Here is a 24,469-nt window from a genome sequence, read left to right on the forward strand (position 1 = left end):
TCTTCACTTTTCATTCTCTGTTGTGATCTGTTAGCCAGAAGAGCTGGAAGCTGTTATGTAGGCAGCCAAAGATGACTTCATCTGATTTTTGGCACAACATTGGCAGGTGTGGGGTTTTTTAACACAAAGTATTAATCTGTCTCTATTTCCCCAAGCCTCTTGCTGTCTCCCGGTACAGTGGCGATCTGACAGATCAGGCAGTACCTGTTTACACTCTACTATTTAGGCAGGAACTTTGTCTGCTTTCCTAACACAGACATCTTCTTTTCTTGCCTCTTCAAGCACTGAAGTGGGGGAGGAATATTCCTGAGGGGGGAGGAAAGTGACAAAGGCAGGATCTCTCACTGAGCCAAATTCCCTTGTGCTGTGGTGAGAACTGCACAAGGTGGCTTAGCTGTTCCTAATAACATTCAGTCTGTCTATGTGTAGACCCACCCACCTTGCATGAGTCCAGCACTCCCAACTGCCGCAACCCATTGTGGGGATGTGCCTTTGCCATGATGACAAGGAGGCTGTTCAGGAACAGCTCAGAAAGCCTGAACTGCCAAGCAGGCAGCAAAATGTGCCCTAACACACCAATGGGCTGCTTTTCTTCCTTCTTCTCCCCCCTCAACCTCACCCATCTTGGCAACTGTCAAGGAAGGAGAGAAGGAAGGAGAAGGGCATCTTTCACCTCAAGAGGGGACCTAGACAAGCTATTCCTTGAGCTGAAGGGATTATTGACAGCACAATTAACACACATTGTTTTGCAACCCTCCCATTCACTTAGAAAAGAACAATGTTCACTGCCCTTCCTTGACATTTCCCTACAAGTGACACAGCTCTAAATATTTTTAATATTTTATAAGCTTATCACTGAATTACTAGTAAATAAATAAACAATGCAAATAAAAATAAAGTTTTTGGAGCAGAAGCAATAGAAGATTAGGTGGTATGCTAGACCCCGCTCAAGACAGCATTGTCAAGTCACCTTAGCATATACACCCAATGACGCTTTGGCACTCACACATATGAAAACAGAAATGAGGCAATGCATAGACAATTGCTTCAAAAACATAGTAGTCCCTGAGCAAAAAGATGTGGATCGCAATGGGAAAAGGCTGTCTTTGCATTAATTACATATTAATTAATACGAAATTAAAGGGGGTGGGAAGAGGTGATAATATATTACAATGCTTTAGAGACTAACAATTTTGTTTCAGTGCACTTGAAAAAAATGGATTTTGATGCACAAATGCTCACACAGACACAAATTTGTTACAATATTGTGTCCTTTTCTTCCTCTTTTTTTCCCTTTAGCCCTTGAATTTGGCCAACATGCTGAACATATGCAAATGGAAGTACTTAAAACCCACATTCAGACTCTGGCCCTTGTAAATAACAATAATAATCTCAAATCCATCAACTTAACTCTGTTCTTATTCAAATGTTGTCATGATAGACTAAAACCTCTCCATGTTTTGCAAAAAGCATTCTGATTATGGAACAATTTGTACTTGCCAATAAAAAGTGACTGCTCCAAAGGGGCTTGTAAGTGTCCTTAAAACAATTTGTATTTAAATGTCCATGTCATTTTGAATTACTATGGGCTTTTACTTGGTGAATTTTAAACCTGCTACAAAAACTACTAACTTATTTTCTCCTTCCCATACCTTTTAGGAGTGTTTTAGAATTTTCCAAGAGAGGGGCTGTGAGGCCTAAAAGGCCTTGGATATTTAAAAACAAATTGTATGTATGTATGTATGTATGTATGTATGTATGTATGTATGTATGTATGTATGTATGTATGTATGTATGTATGTATGTATGTATGTATGTATGTATGTATGTATGTATGTATGTATGTATGTATGTATGTAATTGAATTTCCCCAGTATGCCAGTTCCTTGGGACTACAATGCAGCTAAATCACAGTTTCAATGATAATACCCTACTCAGCATACAAAAGCATTTCATTGCTTTGTTGTTTAGCCTGAGAGGCAGAAAGAGAGCTTCACAACTAGGAAGGTATGTACACACATTGCTGGATGACTTTTGTGATTCAAGGTGCGATGGAAAAGAGACACCTTTATTTGTTTCTGTTTTCCAAAGAATCTGAATTTCACCTTTTGTCTGCCCTCATCAACCACTAACTCCAGCAATGTCTCACAAGTTCCCTTAGACAGACAGACAGACAGACAGACAGACAGACAGACAGACAGACAGATAGACAGATAGATAGATAGATAGATAGATAGATAGATAGATAGATAGATAGATAGATAGATAGATAGATAGATAGATAGATAGATAGATAGATAGATAGATAGATAGATAGATAGATAGATGGGTGTATATAGGTACATACTTCCCTATTAGCTGCACTGTAGTCCCAAGGAACTGGCACACTGGGGAATGTGTGCAACATAATCTTCTAAAAAATATAACTAACTGGTTCACCTTTGAAGCATTTGTGTGAAAACAAAAGTCTCAGAGTTTTAGGCCCCTTCAGGCCCCATAACATTGCTTTTAATTTGCTTTGTCCCTGCTTATTAACATGTAAGCAGTGTCCTGTTTGCCTTTATAAAGGGCATCTTTGAATCACTGAAGAACCTGAAATGAAAAACTCAACCCTTGTCTTAAGCTGAGCTCTTCACCCTCTTTGAACCTCCTTTGCCTCAAATTCCCAGCTTATTGCAGGTTTTAGGCTTAGGTGGTGATAAAACATTGATTTTGAGAGATGAGAAGGCTCTAGGTTTGACCCAAAAAAGATAAACCAGAATTGTCAATGGAGGGATGCTCCACTTCTGCATCCTTTGAGAGAGGAAGGGGCGTATTTCCATCTCACTGCAAGACACGTAAAAACAAGAGTCCTTGTCCCATGCTCTCAGGGGTGTTGCCTTCTTTAAAGTTATATATGAAAAACTTGAAAAAGCTGATTAGTAAATATTGGTTGCAGCCAAATATCAGCAAAGCACGTAAAAAGCCTGAAACATCACCAATAATAAAAGGAAGGGGAAAAGAATACAGTAACAGAGATAGAAATATGTCAGTTTTCAAATCAAAGGTCAAAAAATGGCCACTGAGAGAGAGAGAAAGAGAGGGTGGGGGAGGAGGTTGAGAAGGAAAAAGGACACACACACACACACACACACACACACATCCCACAGCATTCTTTCTCTTATATACACTCTTTGTCTCTCAGAACAATGTAAGTTTGGTCACCACATAATCTATAAAAATAAAATAAAGACACAACCATGAGGTTAAAGTATTGTGCTCTTCTGATCCTTCTGAATTTTGGAACATTTGGTGACCATCTGTACTGGGTGACAAGAGTCTTTTTTCTTATATGAGCAAAATATTGGCCACATTCTACTCTCTACCAGGAGAGCTAGTGTGAAGTACTGGAGAGAGGGCTGGCCTAGGAGTCAGGAAACTTGGATTCAAATCCTAATTTAGCTATGCTACTCATCTTGGATGACTGGAGAGACTTCAGAGTATCTCAGCTGCATAAAGTGGGCTCTTATGAAAATACAGTAGGAAGAGAAATAGTAGGATAGATACCTAAGTGATAAACAAATAACAATAAGGTGCTTTCCTGGCTGAACGGGGGTGGCAGTGGAAGACATAACTTCTAAAGTTTATCGTAAGAATTTGGATTTATTCAAACTGATTTTTGACACCACATTCCCAGGTCACAAATAGTACTTGCAACTCCCCTCACTTTCAAAATCCATACAATACCAGCTTTGTTAAAGCACCACCTCCACAAGTTCAGCAACCAGCAGCAGAAGGCGAAAGCTTGGGGTGGAGAAAGATGTGAAACACACTGAATTTATTAACAGTGTTGGCCAGGAGCCAGAGTTTCCTTTGGCAGAGTGAGTAATATAGAAAAGCCCTCCCCATCCCAAAGGAGAAAAAAGGTTACATCCATCAGAATAAGAGAGATGCATTTGCTAGGAAAGGAGATGATACATTTTTATGTATGCATAAGAAATGACTACATTTCTTCACTAAAGAAAATGACTGCCTAAAGTCAAGTCATGTCAACTTTAAAGCTCTTCAAAAGCACCATGAGTTACAATGGGGCCTGGTGCTTGCCATATCCCAGGGATCAGACTACTGACCATAAGAAGAAATCCTCTCAGGAGTCTGTCCTTCAGTTGTTTTTAACCTTTCCTGGCAGTTCTGTCCCCTCTGAGACAGATCACTGCTACTCTAATTCCTTCATTCATCTTCATCCCTTTAGGAAATGAACACATCTACAAATTAGTTAGCAATACTCTAAAGCTCAGAGCCAGTGTACCAGCACCACAAAGGATCTGTTCATGCGGGAGAGAAAGTAAAATTCTGGTACTTCGTTTAAATCAATTTTTACTACTATACAGGATGGGTAAATGAAGAGTTGTTTAGGAGGAGCCTAAGTGGTTCTGTTTTGGTAATGTAGCACAAGGAAACAGTTGTTGCTTGATGCACACATAAGATCAACCATTTGGCAAATTTCTCCCTTGTTCATTAATATTGTAATGGAGATATTCTTTTTATACCAAGTACTGCAGGTGCACTTGATTTCTCACTGAAGTTTCTGACTGTACACACATGGTCACAAGACCAGATAGGTGAGGTACAAATAAAATAAATAAATAAATAAATAAATAAATAAAATAAATGAGTTGAACACAGGGCAGGACAATCACATTGTGGAGTCAATATGCAAAAGTAGCACATGTCCATTGGAAAGGACTCACAAACCACACCCAGTTCACCAAAACCATTTTGCAAATGTCCACACAGGATAGCTATTTCAGGTTTTGAGACATGACAGGGTTGATCATTTGGTTCAAAGGAGCCTTGGCAGAATAGCAGTGGGAAGGCAGTGGTGTCCTGTTTTTATCATTTAGAATCATTTTTAAAACCTTTCACTTCTGAGATCCATGGTGACTGTCTCAAAATGCCTTCCTTCATTTCCTTTTCTTCTTTTAAAAAGAAGTGTTCCAGGCGCCACCATATTTTCAGGTGACCAGCATGCCCCTGGAGCATTTGAGTCCATTTGCAGTAGTGTTCTCTCTAAACCTAAATTGGGTCAGGAAGGAAAGTCAAAATCTGTGGCTATGCTCAGAGGCGGTAGCTTTTTACAAAGGATTTTAGAGGGAAAACATAGGCTCGTCCATATCTGTTGTTCTGAACAGGTCCAGGCAAACTGTTTCAGTTCCCATTCCTTCAAAAAATGGCTCCATCTGTTTTTTTGAAGGGAAATCATATGTTGTTGGGAGAGGTTAAAAAACAAATCAAACAACAGTTTTAGCCACCAAAAGATACTGAGAAAAAATGAGTAAATGTTACTTATGATGGTGGTGGTGGGATATAATTGCTGTCTGGGGAAGGGAAGAAAGGTCATCTTTATGTCCTTCTTACTAACCACAAAATTAGTGTCTCACTTGTAGTGTGTCACCTAAAAGCTCCACCTATGGAGTACCCAACTTTTTTCCAGCCCTCATACAGTCTCAAATATTCAGGAGATATATATATATATATATATGTATATGTATATGTATATGTATATGTATATGTATATATATATTGTGTACTCAGTTCAAGAGTCAACAGAAACAGACCAAGGGTTATTATTGCAGCTGGAGGATGAAATTTTTGATTTGGGTGCTTTTTCATCACTGACATTCTTTTCGTCTCTTTATATACTCATGGAGTTTTCCTTAACACTCAACATAATGAAGAGCAGAGATGGGGACAAACCGCCATTTGGGAGTTGAGAAACCATGAACCATGGACCTCCTCCCTATGAACCGATGAATCAGAAATCCATTAGTTGGTTTGTTGGGGGTTTTTTAAGACAGCCAAGGGCTGTCTAAATAATAATAATAATAATAATAATAATAATAATAATAATAATAATAATAATAATAATAATAATAATAATAATAATAATAATAATAATAATAATCTGGCTCCCACCCCCACTACCCCTGTCATCTCCCTAACTTAGCTGACACAGTCTGTGCTTTCACCACTGCCACTGCCATCCACGGTGGTCTGCTCCACGGCAGCCTCCGCAACCGCCATCCACCACCACTCGCTGCCATGGCTTCTGCCTCTATGGCCTGCCTTAAGGCAGTGGTCGGGGAACAGGGGTAGGCAGAGTGGGAAAGCCATAGGCAGAGATGGGGGTAATGAATAAAAATATTTGTCCCTTCGTATTTGGTGAGGTCTCTGGAACTAACGAATATGAACGGATGAATATGCAACAAAGTGATTTTTAATAAATATCATGTTTCTTTTTTTTTATTCGTCCCCATGTCTAGTGAAGAGTTCTGGTGATCTCAAAGACTTGCTAACTGTTTGTGACATTTCTTCTCTAGCTATTAGAGGCTGTTACTTTATTAATATTGTGGATGATTGTTCTGATGAATGAGCACAACTATCTGAAAGAAAGAAAAAAAGGAAGGAAGGAAGGAAATAGAATCATTGGGACATTCCCAAATGGATCTAGTCCAGGCAATTTGTTTTGCCATGTCTAGAAGTTCTACGTGATGACTATACAATTTTCTTTGTTTTTCATGCTAGCAGAAGAGATATAAAGGACATCTGCCTTCCAAACTGCAGAATCATTGTCCGTTAAAGAAGACAGCAGGATGCAGCAACTGCACCAGCTGTCCTGAGACTGATCCATTTAGTAGCATTTTTCAGAGAAAGACTCGGTATGCTCAACATATACTCTGTTTTATTTAACCCACTAGTATAAAGTTCCTTTCTGTGAACTGCTGAAGAGTTCATTTTGTTAATCCTCTAGGAGGGGTTTGTCAGATATTCTAAGTGCTAGCTCCATGCTATTGGCTAACTGTTGAAAGAAAAGAAAAGAAAATCATTGAATCAATAATTAATCAGCATTTTCTGGGGCAATGGGTTTTGCTGGGTGCTCTTTAAAAAAACTTGTTAAGTTTACCTGGCCTTGGATAATAAAGTGAGAAAACCTGCTCCAGGAAGAGTTAAGTGACTGGTTAAGTGACTATCTGCTTTTAAGTTAAAAGTTCTAAACACTCTATGGCAATGTGTTTTGTAAATGATGCTGTACTATTAGCTCCAGTAATGTTCAACAGAAAAGATAAAGATGGCGTATACATCAACTTCTCCCTGATAGCTACAATCCTGAGCCACCTGCAAAAAACTGGAGCCACTTTTACAAGCTCCAAAAGAAAACACTTCATCATAGGATGTGTTGAGTACTCATAAAATGTTTCATTTTCTTGAAGGAACCCATCCTAATTAACAGTGGAGATGTTCAATTAATCTATCATATGTTTATTTTATCAAGTGGTTTGATGGATTTTGTGATGGAAGTCTGAAGGTCCTGACACTTGTCTCTTAATAGCAGATTTTGGAACCTATGAAGTACTAAATTGTTCCAAGCTATTTTAATTGGGGCAGCTGAAGCATTCTTTGAATCTGAGGATACATTCCTTCTCCTGGGTCCCAAGATGATATTCGCAGGTAATGGGAGGTGATCACTGGCTGTAAAACCACCCACAGCAAATTTAACTACCCATGGTTTCTGGCAGGGAAAACCATAGAATGAGAACAGGGAACATGGTGTTGGCTTTGCCGTCAGAAATACTCTGCTGAGATACATTGTTCCACCTATAGTCCTGTGGGGAGAGAAAGAATCCTGTCTCTGCAGCTCCACACATCAGGAGGACCTTTGCTCATAGCAAAATCCAACAGACTGCCAGGAGATGGTCTAACAATTATTGGCTTCAGCTCTGCTCTCAGATACAGGTAACATCAAGGGAATGTATGACGGTATCAAGCAGGCTTTAGGTCCAATGCAGAATAAATCTGCTCCCTTGAAGTCTGCTACAGGCGTGATCATCCAGGACCGAGCGCAGCAGATGGAACGCTGGGTGCAGCACTACTCTGAGCTATATTCCAGAGAGAATGTAGTAACCAAAGAGGGATTAAATAACATTGAGTGCCTGCCTGTCTTGGAAGAGTTGGACAGTGAACCAACTTTAGCAGAAATAAAAGCAGCCTTGGATTCCGTCACCTCCGGCAAGGCAGCTGGGAAGGATAACATCCCTGTTTGAAGTGCTGAAGTGCTGTAAAGAGATCATCACCACCAAACTGTATGAAGTCTTTCGTCTTTGCTAGAGGGAAGGTGAAGTACCACAGGACATGAAGGATGCAAACATTGTCACACTGTACAAGAACAAAAGAGTCAGGGGTGACTGCAATTACCATGGCATCTCTCTTCTCAGTGTTGTAGGGAAGCTGCTTGCCCATGTTGTGCTGAAGAGACTCCAGATGCTTGCAGACAGAGGCTATCCAAAATGACAGTGTAGATTTCAAACTAATAGATCCCCCACTGACATGGTAATCTCCCTCAGACAGTTGCAGGAGAAATGTAGAGAACAACAACAGCCACTCTTTGTGGCCTTCATAGATCTTACAAAGGCCTTTCATTTTGTTAGAAGGGACAGCCTTTTTAAAATACCTCTCAAGACTGGATGTCCACCTTGACTCTTTAACATCATCAGGTCCTTTCATGAGGATATGAAGGGCACTGTAGTTTTTGATGGCTCAACATCAGATCCCTTTGACATCTGATGCGGTAGGACAGCTGTGTCCTCATGCTGACTCTGTTTGGGATCTTTTTTGCTGTCATACTGAAGCACGCCTTTGGAACTGCAACAGAAGGTGTCTATCTCCGGACTAGATCAGATGGAAATCTCTTTAATCTCTCTAGATTGAGAGCAAAGACCAAAGTCCAACTGAAGTGCATGCCTGACTTTCTCTTCGCCGATGATTGTTGCCCACTCTGCTGAAGACCTCCAACAACTCATGAATCATTTTAGCAAGGCCTGCCAAGACTTTGGACTAACAATCAGTCTGATGAAAACCAATCATGAGCCAGGACATGGACGCACCTCCTTCTATTATCATCTCCAAGCAAAAATTGAAGGTTGTTCATGACTTTGTATACTTTGGCTAAACAATCTCTGACACTCTCTCCCTAGATGTCGAGCTGGATAAACATATTGGCAAAGCAGTTATCATGTTCTCTAGACTCACAAAGAGAGTATGGCTTAATAAGAAGCTGATGGCATATACCAAGATCCAAGTCTAAAGAGCCTGTGTCCTCAGTGTGATGAGATGGGTTTTTGAGTTAAAGTCTTGTAAGGAATATGGGTTTTGTAATTAAGAAATGAGCAAGAGAGGTTCCATCTTGTTTCTTTGTATAAAGTATCTTTGCTATGCTAACAAGTTGTTTTCTAGGCGAGCAGAGAGAATGTTATTCTGATAGCCTGAAAAAAGGAACTTTTTGCCTATGGACATTGTCTTTCAAGACCGATCCTTCAGTCATTCAAGACCGACTCTTCATTCATTCGTGACACATGGGACTAACCTTTACTATACTGGATTACCTATGGATTTATGGGCTTTTTCCTAAGGACTATGCATGGACTATTTTCTATGGACTGTTACCTAGGGAATACCCTTTATGGACTTCTTTTCTTGGAATACTCCATATGGACTATGCTCTTGTAATTTTGTAAGGACTATGGTACATTTACTGGATTTTTCTTTTCTAAGGATAATGGGACTTTTACTGGATTTTTCTTTTTGTAACAGTATTTTTGTTCTACAGGATCACTATAGCCTTTTTATAACCTACTTGGATTATTTTGTGTTTACTAATGAATTATTGGACTGGAACTGTTTTTATTCTTTTTAATGGCTTTTTTGTGTTTTTGTAAGGTTTTTAACACTATTCTATTTTTCATGTTTTCTTTGCCTCACTACATCTTTGTAACTAAGCAGCACAATGCTAGTTTATTTGCTTTGGTTTAATTTGGATTTGATACTTAGTAACATGCTTATTCTTTAATAAAATAAAGATTATAAAACTCAATTGGTTTCCTGAACAGTACACTTGTCATAGGGTCATCATGAGAGTACTGCCTCGGCCTAGCATACTTTAGGAGTCCTGTCAGTGGTGCAAGTTAAGTCTAAGGACTACAAAGCCCACTTGACCTTTCCATAATAATATCTGAGAGTACAAGGGTGTTCTTATGTGGGCAGACTTGCGAGAAGGAGTGTTGTATCATGGCTAGCTGAGTTTGGACTCACTCAGCCCATTTTAGCGTGGGCAAACTCCTGATTGCTCTCTGTCCAGGCTTACACGTGTGTTTTCGAACCTGTGTTTGCTGACACTCAGTACATTCCTATACTGCAGTGAGTCCTGGACCCTTTGTTGCATGGGTGTGGGGTTCAATAATAATAATAATAATAATAACAACAACAACAACAACAACAACAACAACAACAACAACAACAACAACAATAATAATACAGTTTACGTTGTAGCAAAGTATGAGAAAGCAACACTGAATACAGATTCATCCACAAGTGAAACCACATTCTTTAACCTGATTTCTGTTCTAGTAGCACAATACCAACCTTTCTGGCCAAAACTCACATGATCTCACTTAATATGCACCTCTACCTTTATTATATATGAGTTCAAACAAATATTAAATTAGAAACTTTAAAATCTAGGGTGTTTGTTTTTCCTTGATCTAGAGGGTGCTGGGAGACCAAATTTACTATGCGTACATTTAAAAGTTACCAATTATTTTCATACTAGGTATGCATACTGTAAAGATTAACCTATAAGAGATTGGAGCAGTTATTCTAATTAAAATAAATGAACGTTTTAGTCTGAATCTCTTTGATCATTTCCTTGTTAACAAACTGAATAACAATGAAGCCTTTGAAACACAGGACCTACTGGGATTTGTACAGCTAGCAATGTCCAGGCTAGAGCTAAAGAACCAGTAATCCAAAGCAGCTTCATTTTCCATTTGTTTTTTATTCAGTTTTATCTTAAACGTAAATGTTATCCAGCACCATCAATACCTTTTAAAGCTCTTTGTAGCGAATTGCTGCTGTCAAAGGCTAATCTACCTCCCCTTTCATCATGTTTTTTCCCCTTCTGCCTGACAAAGGGGACAGGTGGGCATTGTTTAAGGAAAGGTGCTACAAAATGAGTTGGTTGCCTTCGCTCATTAGAGTCACCCTTCTTGTCTAGGTGAGAAACAAAGGTGTAGGAAGGAGAGGCTTTCCATCCTAATGACATAAGAACACTCAATGGAAATTTGCCTTTTATCAGGTTCACCCTTTGCTCACTGTTCCCTCATAAAAAGGCTAGATAGAAAGAGACAGCAGCAAAGAAGGATTTCTTCTTAAAAGCATCATTTTTGTACGAGTGTTTTTCATCCCATAACTACGAGATTTTTGCTTTCTCTTTGGAGGTGCATACGTTTTGTTAGCAAACACTGTAAAATCACAAGACAAATTGTTTGTCATGTGTTTCTTCACATGGAATTCAATGCAGTGTGTTTTCCATTAATGCAGATATTTAAGTACAGACAAAATGGAGGCTTTTGGTCAAATAAAGCTCCTCTTTTCAAGTGGTTTTTGCTTGGGAAAGAACTGTGGTGTCCACAAGGTAATACTTTAGGGCAAATTTTTAAAGGCCTACACAGCAGGACATCTGGGAGAGCAGCCAGACACTGCAATGCTAGCTTACTACCTTTCATAGTAAATAAAGTTGCATACATCTAAAGAAAAATATCCAGTATATCAGAATACCTAACAGTTCCATTGTGGGGAGAGATGCAAGGGAACAGTAACTTGAGAAAGGAGTACAAATTCATGGAAGAGGTGTAAAGAGTAGACAGAGAGATTGGGTAAAGTGAGTGTGCAAATGAGAGTCCACCTTCATTCAATTTACAGGTATGTGAGGCTTAGTGTAATCAGGATTACAGGTTAATGAACAGCTAAACCAATCATGTCCTCAGTGCTAATGTCCAAATCCAGATCAGTTTCAGATCAGATGATTAAATTCCTGCCTTGGCTATTGCGGAAAGAAAATTCCCTTACTCCAAGGAAGCCATATCATTGATGACAAGTCTGCTTTGGATTATGGCCTCAGTATTCAATCGTTTCCATAGTGCAAAACTACTGCTATGAGCATTGTGCATTACATGCTGCACTGGCTGCCCATCCATTTCCGCATTGACTTCAAAGTGTTAATGCTTACATATAAAGCCCTAAACGGTTTAGGACCTCGATACTTGGCGGAATGCTTACTCCCAATTCCTAATTGCTTACTCCTAATTCTACCCATATCACCCGTGCGACCCAGGAGGTGAGGCTGAGGAGCCTGACGCCGAGGGAGGCCTGGAAGGAAAGAACTAGAAACCGGGCCTTCTCGGCGGTGGCTCCTTGCCTCTGGAATAACCTACCTCCGGAGATTCGCGCTGCACCCTCGCTGGGTACTTTTAAGAACCAACTAAAAACGTGGATGTATAGGCAGGCCTTCCCTTCCAGTTAATTCCTGTCCTCTTTCCTTTTTTATTCTTTTTCTCTTTATTTGATTTATTTTGTATTTTTCCCATCTTGCTGAATCATTTAATTAATTAATTGTTCTAAATTTTTCTTGAACTTGTTATCCTTTATGTTGTAAGCTGCCTAGAGTGGTCGAAATGACTAGATAGGCGGGGTATAAATAAATAAATAAATAAATAAATAAATAAATAAATAAATAAATAAATAAATAAATCCAATGCAGCATTCTCAGAGACCTGCATGTCTTGTATCAGCCAGCTTTTAGATATCTTTACTCAAATCCCACTGCATAGCTCTGCTATACAATAGGAATGGTCTCATGGCATTGGAAAATTGCTAACAACTAAAGAGTCCCCACTTCATTTTCAGAGGGTTTGTGACTCATGCACAATGTAATGATGACATACACAGAATAAAACAATAGTAGAACTCTTTCATTAATGGCAATCTCCTCTATAAATGAAATCATTCCCATTGTGCAAATGGAGCTATGCAATAGGCTACTGGCCCTTGTTTCAAACACAAAGTCAAGAACAGAGTTAGCATTGGGGGGGGAACACCCATATATGCGTTTATTTTGCAAATGTATAACTTTTTTCCCTCTGCTATTGGACTCATAAGAACATATTTAAAATGTCCAGCCTACCACTTAAGCAAGGAAATGAACTAGGCTTGCTTATCGTCAGCATGTTTCCTGTCGTACATATCTTAATGATAATCAAATGCAAGTTCCATGCCAAGAGTGGTGGAATACCACTGGAAAACAGGTGCTGGAGTCTTTTTGTGGAGTCTTTCTTTATGCATTTTCCCAATCTGCCCCTCTGGGACTCAAAACGGAAAAGGACACAATTTGTAATTGGAAATATGTACATTGGTGATCCTTCCCGTACTTCCCTAGATACAAAGTACAAAGAAGTGGCTCTCTGAGACTACAGTGGGGTCTTGACTTGCGAAAGGCTTGACTTGCGAACTTTTTGAGTTGCGTACTTCTCCGTCCGCAAAAATCCATTTTGACTTGCGAACGGAGAATTGACATACGAACTCAAAAAGTGTGTGGGGGGGAAGCAGGAGAGGCGGGGAGAGCCAATAGGGCAAAAGCATAGCTGGGTGGCTGAGCCGTAAGGAACAGTAAGGAACCGGGGAAAAGCTTGATCGGCTGGGCAGATGCGAGGGAGGAAGTGCGCCAACGCGGCCGCTCGACCCGGTTGCCTCCTTTTCCCGCCACTCAGGCCGGCTGAGGGGGGGTGCACGCCACCGCGCTCGGCACCTCCGGTAGCCACGAGGTGAGTCTGCCGCCCTTCCCTCCGGAGGCTTCGTGGGGCCGGGTGGGCTGCCTTCAGGGTCCCACCCGCTCCTTCCCAGCCTCCGCGGCGCGCCCTCCCTCCCTCCCCTCTGAGCCTGCTCTCCCCGGCGTGCCTCGCCGCCCTTTGTCAGCCCGGCTCTTCCCCTGCTCTGCCCTCTGAGACACCCGCCCGGCACTCGGGCGAAGTGGGCTTCGGGCTTCCTCTCCCGGTCCTTTCCTCTTGCCCTCCCTCGACCCGCCAGACCCTTTCCCTCCCTCCGTCCCTCCCTCAGGTGACCTCGGCCAGACGCTCTTCCCTCCGGAGGCTTCCGGGGGCCGGGTGGGCTGCTTTCGGGGTCCCACCCGCTCCTTCCCAGCCTCCGCAGCGCGCCCTCCCTCCCTCCCCTCTCGGCGCCCGATCTCCCCGGAGGAAGCCCCGCGCCTCGCCGCCCTTTGTCAGCCCGGCTCTTCCCCTGCTCTGCCCTCTGAGACACCCGCCCGGCACTCGGGCGAAGTGGGCTTCGGGCTTCCTCTCCCGGTCCTTTCCTCTTGCCCTCCCTCGACCCGCCAGACCCTTTCCCTCCGTCCGTCCCTCCCTCAGGTGACCTCGGCCAGACGCTCTTCCCTCCGGAGGCTTCGGGGGGCCAGGTGGGCTGCCTTCGGGGTCCCACCTGCTCCTTCCCAGCCTCCGCAGCACGCCCTCCCTCCCCTCTCGGTGCCCGCTCTCCCCGGAGGAAGCCCCGCGCCTCGCCGCCCTTTGTCAGCCTGGCTCTTCCCCTGCCCTGCCTTCTGAGACGCCCGCCCGGCACTCGGGCGAGGTGGGCTTCAGGCTTCCTCTCCCCTCCCTCTCTCCTTCCTTCCTTCCTGTACAGGCTCCCCTCCCGCCCGCTCTTTCTCCCCTGCTTTCCTTGTCTGTGCGGGTGTCTTTCTATAGCCAGAAAAAAGCAGATACGGATCAAATGGTTTTCAATGCATTCCAATGGGAATGCAGATTTTGACCTGCGAACTTTTTGACATGCGAACCGCCTCCCAATACACATTAAGTTCGCAAGTCAAGACCCCACTGTATGCAACTTGCCCAAGGCCACACTGCCGAGCTCCCAACCCCTGACTCTGCAGCCACATGCTCCAACCTACTGGTTGTTCCAGCCAGAAAAGGAGGAAAGACATAAAGAGACTTGCCAGGTTTGCCCACCCCTTCTGCTAACAACAAGGCCATCACTCTCAATGCCATATTTGTGAGCTGCCGGAGCCATCAGGCAAGCCAGGTGTCAGGAACATGATGTTGGACTAAATCGTTCTTTGCTCTACCTATGCAGCAACATTCATTCTTAATATAAAAGCAAATGCAATTTAAAAACATGGGCCAAGATCCTGTTCCTGGAAACAGTAGGAACAAATATCATGACAGATTTAAAAACGGCAAAAAAAAAACAAATGCAGCCAACAGTTCCAACACTTATTATTGTCAAGAACACTGGCAGGTTAGGGCAAAATTCCTGGCAGGGCTGTGTTTGCAAAGTTGGTAATTTCAGCTGGAAATTAAATTTGACCTGAACCACATATCAAGCTGTCAGTTTCATTCACCTAAATTAAATGTAACTTGTGCTGCCTGAACAATGAAAATCAGCAAATTAGTTATTAGGCATTTCTTACACAGTAACTAAAGAAAACTCTTGAGGCTAATCACATATGGAAAGCCAGAAGGGCATTCGTTTAAAAGTATATGTGCAGCGGCTGCACAGAGGACAGTTGTCAACTGAAGCAGCAGGAGAGTCTGAAAACTTTAACTACTTTTCACCTTGATAAGAGCAATTAATCTCTATTCCCATAAGAGCAACTAGAAAGCGAAAAAGGAACACAGGACTCCCTCTGGGGGGAGGGGGCAAAATAACTGCAGTGCACATTAAATATGCAAAAGGCCATTAGGTGTGATTAAAGATTAATTCTTTGTCAAACAACAGGCCTTGGGATCATTAAAGGTCATGACTTTAGCCTTAATCGTTTGGCTTATTGTTTTTATTTAATTAGCTTTGCTTAATGAGTCTTAGGTTATTGATGTCTGGGTCACTGGAATATTAACCAAGAGGCTCATGGCCCGACTTTGGGCCTACTAACATTTCAGAGATGTAACAGAGAAGAAGGGGCACAATAGCAAATTGGAGGATGCAGCTCTTCTGCAAGCAGACTAAACAGAAATCTTAATTCATATATCAGTAATGACTTGTAGCACCTTTGAGATAGACACCTGGATCCAGCCTGAGCTTTGGTGGACTGTGTTCACTTCTTCTGACACCAGAAGCAAGCCACTGTCCACAAAGCTTTTGCCAAATAGCACTTGCTTTTCTTTAAGATGACACAAAACTCTTTTTTTTTTTTTTTTTTTTTTTTTTTTTTTTTTTGCTGTGTATGCCTCAACAGGACAACATGACTGTCCTCCTGGAAAAGGATATTGATGTGATAATCTCACAGCACTAGAATTCTCAAAGTATAAAACATCCATGCAAATATTTCAGAATATGTTTAAATACATACTAAAAAAACTACAATACTTCACACCTTCCTAGATATATCCTAAAATTTGCTTGGTACTCCCACCCAATTGTTAAAGTCTAAAGTTTACAGTTTGGATCAAGATAGAAGGGCAAAGGAGATTTGTCTCTCTCCAAATTTTTAAAGAGTGGCACTCCTGTGACAAAAGGGTAGATTTGCATCTTTATCACCACCATCCCACATTATGGAAGGAAGACATTGGACAGTGCATGGTTATACATCACAACAACATTCCTCTAAGCCAAGTTGGCTCACCCTGTTTGTATTCTCTTTCCAGGGTGTGGTTTCACACCCTTTCTCCTTAACTTTCATTGTGAGTATTCCTTATTGCCATTTTGGAGGATGACAAGGAACTTCTTGGTTTGCCCTGAGTGGACACAACTGTTGCCTGTTTGAAGAAAGTCAATTTAACTACTCAGATATGTTCATCATAACTGCAGGTGGTGCAGGCAACTGGGGAAAAGACATAATACCCATGAGCAACCCGAGGCTCCTAGGTGAGATGAGGATACTAATCTGCCTACTTCTCATTTGTCAGATGACCGGGCAGTGTGGAGTGGACCAGTCTTTATCTGATCAGCAAGCACCAAACACTTCTTAAATGTGGGAATTGGTATGAAATATGTCTTTGGTAAAAACAGAAATGGGGAAATTAAGGTCTCAGTAACAATTCATGTGTTAACGTGCTGTTGACCTTTCTCTACTATCTCTCGATTAAAGAGACAATCATAAGTCTCTACCACCAGCATAAAGTATGGTGGTTTCAACTCAGTATGGGTACATCCAAAAGGAAGACTATATGTTAGCTGTACCATAACTGTTGGGGAGATAATCTCCTGTTTAACAGGTTAGCCAAATGCTTCTGGCACATAATGAACTACATGGAAACAGATGAAAACCAAGCAGAGTAATATCCTTTTACAGGTGTACTGGATTTTCCAAAATAAAAGGCTGACAAAATATACACTAAGGTGGTTTTTCCTCCTTCTTCATCTTCACCTTCTTCTTCTTCTTCTTCTTTGGCATGCAACTAATTGAGATGAACATTTCCTGAGGTATAGATGTATGTGCACCTCTAGAGTAAAACTGTTTGGACCTTAGATATTGATTATACAGTGAATTTTTAGTTTGGATGTGTTTCTACTTGCAAAAGTCTCAATCTAATACTCCATTGTTATATTGCATTTCTGTAAACTTTTGTCTCTCTTTAAAACATTGTTGGTGACAAGCAAGTACCTCATGTCACTTCTTTTATTAAAATATAGATATATTGTACTTGATGTATAATATATAAGTAATACATTATACAGCAGTTTATCTCATATTGAAATTTCAGAACCAAAATATCAATACCTAGGCTTGTCAGTATTTCTCAGTGTTTTAACACTGCTTTGAAAACTAGTTTATAAAAGATCTAGTGACGAGTTTCAAATAAACATATCAAACTGGATTCTCATTTCATTATTGAAAGACAAGGACATAAGAATTTTGGGGAATGGTTATACATTCATTAAATCAGAAACTTAATAGATGTTCATATAGCCGTGATGATGCACATCTCCTTTTTAAAGTACAGAATCTAAGAAGAAACAATCTCAAGTTGTGTCAGCTTGCAATGCTTTGATCAAAGATGGCAAGTTTACTTTAGGCTAAATATTTGCTTACTGAAAATACTATGTGTGTGTAGGATCTTCTTTCAACACCTATATCCACACAATGAAGCTTGTTAACACAAAGGGCCATATGATCTGGCTAATACTGTAATGTTGTTTTTACTTTTTCCATACAGGTAGGCAAACAAACAAACAAACCAAACACAAAAGACTGCAGAAAGTTTGCAGAACTGGGGATTGGTTATGAACCGTCTATTACCATACATGGGAATTTCATGGTTTGTTCTGCAAACGCAACATTCGAACCAACCCATATTTTGTTCTGATAATTTATTTAATCACTGGTCAGCCAAGAGGCATGAGTAAATGTTGCTCTTGTTGTTATCCAATGCCATGATGAACTTTCACTGAGTGGTACCGTATTTTTTGCTCCATAAGACGCACTCCCCCCCAAATAGTGGGGGAGAAAGTATGTGTGTCTTATGGAACAAATACAGTAAAAAGGGGGTTCAATCACCACCACCCAGAAGCCCCCCACTGCCATGCTGGGAGGCCTCTGAACTAGCACCAGAGACTGCTTGCTGTTTGGACCTCACCATTCTGCACTGCTGGCTTTCTAGGATCTGCTTCCTGGAGCCCACCTGGAAAACCAGCAAGGCCAACAGGCCTATGGCAGCAGGCAGTGAAAACAGCCAAGGACAAAAGGGGAAAGAGTAATTCTAGAAAAATCAGGGGAAACCACAAACACAGTCCCCCACTTAGGCAGTTGATTTTCCCATATTTGGGGAAATCACAGGGGTCAGCAATAGATGAGCCTCACCCTGGGAAAAACATTTTGATGATCATGGTATCTCCCCTGCCAGGTATGAGTTGGAATGGCCTCTGAACTTCCTGCCCCATTCTGTGCCCTGTCCCCCAAAGGCATGGTGACCCCCTGGCTGCACCTCCTGATCAGAACACGGCTGCACAGCCCCAGTCCCGAAAGAGGCCAAGAGAGCTACTCAGTGTTTTGGGGTGCCCCACAAGACCCCCATCAGGGGCTGGATGTTCCTCTCACAATCCTCCAGTGCACAGATATTAGCATACCTCATATGTGGGGAAGGCAGGGAAAGTGGGGAAATTCAAACTTTCAGTTAGTGAAGAGGCTGCTTGTCTGCTTCCTTGCTAGTCCAAGCAGTTAGAGAGCTGGGAGAGAGACCTGGGGCTGCCTGGTATTGTCGTTTAAAAATGTAAAATTTAGTTTAAAAGCTGTTTGTTTGGGGTTAGCGTTGGGTGAAAAGGTGCTCTGTTTGAGTTGAAACCTGCTTGTGTTGAAACGTGCATACTTGCTTTAAAAGCTGCCTAGGAAGTGTTCAGACCAGCACCGATCAGCTGTTAGGTGGGGAGAGGGGAGGGGAAAGGAGCAGGAGCAGGAGCAGAGAAGAGCACAAAATGGCTGCCGTCTGCCGACTGCCTTCTGGCTTTTAGCTGTTTGGGGCTCTTTTTTGGCTGTGAAGAGAAGGCTCTACAGTGTAGCGAACAGCCCTGCCCTCACCTGTCCGTCACAGCTGAACAGTGAAGAAGGAGCCAATGAGAGGACGGAAGGTGGAGCCAAGGGGGGAGGGGGCTGGATATAAAGGCTGGTGTATGGAGCATGAGGAGAGATTCTGTGAGTGAGAGACAGTGTGAAACTTAAAAGTGAACTTAGAGTGAGATAGAGTTCTGTAAGAATGGTACAGAGAGTTATTAGACATTTAAAGTCATAGTAGGACTGATACAAATACAAGGATTAGCAACCTGTGATTTACTTATTGAATTAATCATATGTTAACTTCCCTGATCTAATAAAAGAGTTAAGTTTCAAAAACACACATGTCTCCTTGATTAAATGGTATTGAAGCAGCAATACCTGGTGGCAGTGAAGGAAGAAGAGCGAGAACCTCGTGAAGGCCTGGGGAATAGGGGCTTCAGAGGGGATCGCCACATAAGTGGTGGCAGCGAAGAAGGAAGAAGAGCGAGAACCTCGTGAAGACCTGAGAGAATAGGGGCTTCAGAGGGGATCGCCACATAAGTGGTGACCAGTGGCGGGATACAATTTGATCCAGTAAAGCCTAGAAACAGAAAGTTGCCCAGAGCATAAAAATATATTTAGCCAGGGAATCTGAGTGAAAGGAGTGGGTAAAATTCCTAGGGCTTTTTCAAGGGGAAAAAGCTTAGTGGAGAGGCTTCTAAGCTCAGATTGAGGAACTAAGATAGGGACAGGCTCTGAGGAAACTATTTCTGGAAGGTGTTTACCTCAAGCAGAAACTGAGACCAGTTGGCTAGCTTGTCCTGAGCTCAAAGGATAGAGTTCTGAGGGGACAAAGCAGAGACCAAGGGCAGAGAAGCTGAGGTGACTCAAATCAGCAAAAATTGGGAAGAATTAAAGCTGATATTTCTGGTTATTTTGTGCCTGAGGCAGGGAGAGAAACTTTGTCTCTTGTGAAAGGCCTGGCTGGGAGCCAGAGGCCTAAACACAGTATCTTACCAGTGGATGATTGCTGGGGAAGCAACTTTATAGCACAGACTCTATCTCACTGTGGAAAAAAAAGGAAACGAGAAAAGTGTACCTTTTAAATTTGAGGTTTGCAAATTGGAGTACAAGGCTAAATAACTAAACATGCCTTCCACACGGGGGAAAAAGGCAGCACAGGTGCCTACTGAGATGGCAGTTGGCTCAGATCAAGAAAGGGAAGAAACTGAGGAAGAAATTACCTCAAAGAAAGAAATGGAGACCTCAAGGGGGGAGGACTCTATAGAATTCGGAAAGTGGAAATTGGAGCAAGCACAGGAATTAGACAGCTAGAAATCTGAGGAAAGAGATGGGAATTTAGAACTGGAAAAAGAAAATATTGCCTTAGAGAAGGAGAGGATGTCATTTGAAATTAAGAGGTTGGAGCTGGCAAGCTAATAATAATAACAACAATGGCCAGCCTAATTCTGATGAGAGACATCTGTCCAAGGCAGACCTTAAAAGATTCCCAGTATTTAGGAAGGGTGATGACCCTGAGTCTTTTATGATTATGTTTGAGCGCGCGTGTGAGAATTTTGAAGTAAGGAGATCTGAACGCATGATGGTGATGAGATCTCAAATTAGTGGCGGCTTAGCTGACATTTATGCAGAAATGCCAGTGGAATTAATAAAAGATTTTGATAAATATAAAAAGTTAGTTTTTGCTTGATATGATGACATCAATGCTGAGCATTTGAGACAAAAGTTCAGGGCTCTGACAAAGAAACCTGAAGATTCCTACTCTCAGGTTGGGGGCAAACTTGACCAGATATCTTGACAAATGGCTTCAACAGGAGGGAGTTGAGACTGTACAGGATATTACAAACATCTTAGGACTTGAGCAATTCTATTCACTTCTACCTGGAGAACTGAGGTACCTCGTGAGAGATTTAAAAAACCCAAAATATTCAAGAGATGGGAGAAGCCGCTGATTTTATTTCACACATTCGAAATCCAAACTTTTCTGAGGTAAAAGTTGGAAGGAAAGCTTGGGAGGACACGAAAAGAGATCCCAGGGGGCAGTTTAAGAACCAACAGATGACTGGGGGCCATTTTGTAGGCAAGCCCTCAGATCATAACCAAATCAGAAACAAGAATTGGGAAGGAAAGGGGGGGGAAAGCCCCTAGTTATGATCAAAGGAACTTTCGAGCTTGCTTTCATTGTGGGGAGAAGGGACACTTCTTGGCCCAGTGTAGTAAGAACAGAGTAGTTGGGCCACAAAAGGAAAATTTGCCTAAGCCTAAGGCTGTATACTGTTTACAGCAGGACCAAGTTACCACCAAGAGGGAGGAACTGGGTGCCATGGCAACCCAGGCTAATCTTCCTGCTCAAAATGAGAACAGAGAACCAGATCAACTTCCAGAGGCTGAAATACTGCATTGTTATTTGATTAAAACGAACCAAGAACTCTTTAAAACTTCTAGTGATAATATTTTTGTTAATAACATTAAAGTTATGGCTCTGAAGGTCTCATGCTCTCAAGTAACCTCATGCCATCCTGACATTGTCCCTCAGGAACGCATTTTGAAAGGGGAAAGCATGACAGTTAACGGGACTGGAGAAGCAGCTGTAATTCTGCCAGTCACTGAAATACCTATTAGCTATCAAGGGTGGAAAGGAGTAAGGAGAGTAGGTGTAGCTGAGAGATTGCCAGTGCCTTGTTTAATTGGGATTGATATCACTGAGCATGTCAAAAGTGTTTTAGTGCAGACTCGCTCCCAGCCGAAAGAAATAGGTGAAGCATAGGATAAGGGTGAAATTCAAACAGAGCAGGTGGGAGGAGAGGTTCCTACAGCTGAAGTAATTCCAGTTAAGGTTAAAAAGAAAACACTTTTTAAAAGGAACAAAGGACTGATCACACATTAGATCAATGTTTGGAGAAAGTTGGTGTAGGTCAGTTAATCCCTGAAAGTCCTGAAGGGTTATTCCCAGGAAAAGACCATGGGGACAGGGAGGCCTTTGTGAAGCCCAGTGGGGGAGGGGAGACTCACCTCAAGCAAATGATTGTTCCTCTCAAGTGGGGATAGAGGAGCAGGGGCACACTGGTACCTTTACAGCTCATATGGATTTGACAAATACAGTGGTGCCTCGCATAACGAGTGCCTTGTATAGTGATGAATCCGCAAAGCGATCCCTTTTCCGGGATTGCTAATGCAGAGGCATCACGTCGGCCCCAATGGGCGAAACTCGCATAGCGAAGATCGGTAAGCATTTCGCTTACCGATCTTCGCTTTGCGATGCCCGAAAATCAGCTGTTCGACGGCTCCAAAATGGCTGCCAGACGCCCGAAATGGCCGCATGCAGTGTTTTTGCGCCCTCCCCTTGCTTACTGAGGGTGCGAAAATGGCTGCCGGACCCAGGAAACTTCGCTAAATGGTGAGTTTTCAGCCGATTTGGAACGATTTGGCTTTTTACTTTCCGTTTAACGAAGTTTTCACATAGCAAAGGTTAATCCGGAACGGATTAACCTCTCTATGTGAGGCACCACTATACTGACAAAGGATTAGCTCAAAACTTTTACTGCCTTAAAAGGGAAGAGCAGTTAAAAGAATCTGGCCAGAGATGTGAAGGAGGTCAGAGTCAAGGGGATCACAGTGATAAAACTGACACCAAGCTATGTCCTTTACCTGCCATTTCAAACTCAGTCCAACGCAGTAGTTTGGACATAGTGGGACTATTGGCCAGAGTTACCCTGAGGGGGAGAAACAGAATCATTCTGAATATCACAGAATGTTTAACATGTTATCCCAAAGCAGTTTCCCTGAGAAATACTGAGGCTCAGTACATTGTACATGCTCTGCTGAGGCAGATGGGTAGCAGGAGGTGTGCTTCTGAGCTTGTCAAGTTTTTAGGAACCTATTTCCCTTATAAGATGATGCAAATAACCTCACAAGTGAACGAGGAAGAGTACATTGAACTGGTGAAGGGAATGACAGGCAGGATAGTGGACCGGGTAAAATTGTTCAAGTCCTACTGTAGGAAGGAGAACATTGTCTCGCTGCCAGTGAAAGAATCTGACAGTGAAAGTCTCGAGTTACCTTATGGGGAAATGAGGGGCAGACCCAAGCACATCCCAGAGGAGGTCCAAATCAGTCACTCTCTTTCCCTAGAACAACAAAAGGAAGCTATACCCGTGCTTAAAAAGCACAAGCAGGTTTTCTTCAACAAGCCCGAAGTAGCCAAAGGTGTAGTGCACAGGTTTGATACCAGGGATGCACACCCACAAGCGGTTACACTTTATATCAGACAAACCTATCTAGCCAAACTTTGGGGCCAGAAAGCAAAGTTGGTTCAAGTTAAGAGAAGGGAAAGCCCAAAAGAAAACATGCATGACCATATTGGGAAGGCAGAGGGGTGACCTATGGAAAGCCAAATAGGTCAAGACGTAGTTTAACCCTGCCAGTGATGCAAAGGGCAAAAGGATTGCGAGTTAGGCCCGATCTTGCTAGGCCCTACCTAAAGGGTTTAACCAAGAGCATCACACTATCTGCTCCAGAGGGAGAGGTGAAACTCTGCAGAGCAGCCAGAATAGCATGGCGAAAGGAGAGATGGAAGACCACGCCAGTGGCAGACCACGTCCAGAGGGGGTTCGAATGCCAGAGAGGCGTCACCATTGTGGAGGGTTCTGGGTTTGAGACAGGAGCCACGCCTAGCCAGGCGGATGACTTCAAGAGACTTCATCCTAGGTTGTTCCCCAGAGGAAAGCTGCAGGTTGGCGAGGGACCACAGCTGTCGGCGAGTCGTGAGTATCGTGAAGGTGCAGATGAAGGTGAACTTCACGATATCTCAAGACGCACAGGAGGGTAGGACGTTGCCTTTATGAGTACTGACCCTCCACCGTAACTACGGTTTTAGACTTTTGAAGAGGACGAAAGTGTGGTGTTGAGAGACAACTCATGTGTCATAAATTTTGGTCTGAGAACATTTAAAATTGGGACAAAAGAGACTCAAAATGTGGTAGCACAATGCCAAAAACTTATGAAGTAGGGAATGGACTTGATGAATGTAGCAAAAGTGTTAAAATGTTTAATTGCAACTTGTTAAATGTTATATGCTGTGTTTTATATGAAAAAGTATGTATT

At 42.3% G+C, this 24,469-nt stretch overlaps 1 protein-coding gene and 1 pseudogene across 11 annotated transcripts in view; both read right to left on the minus strand.

Annotated features, from left to right (window-relative positions):
- PCDH9 (protocadherin 9) overlaps positions 1–24,469 on the minus strand; it is a 1,094,858-nt gene that overhangs the window by 300,054 nt on the left and 770,335 nt on the right. The window lies entirely within an intron of this gene.
- LOC140706207 (U1 spliceosomal RNA) lies at positions 18,586–18,727 on the minus strand (annotated as a pseudogene).

Source organism: Pogona vitticeps, chromosome 3 (genome assembly GCF_051106095.1).
Source record: "Pogona vitticeps strain Pit_001003342236 chromosome 3, PviZW2.1, whole genome shotgun sequence".
Taxonomy (NCBI): domain Eukaryota; kingdom Metazoa; phylum Chordata; class Lepidosauria; order Squamata; family Agamidae; genus Pogona; species Pogona vitticeps.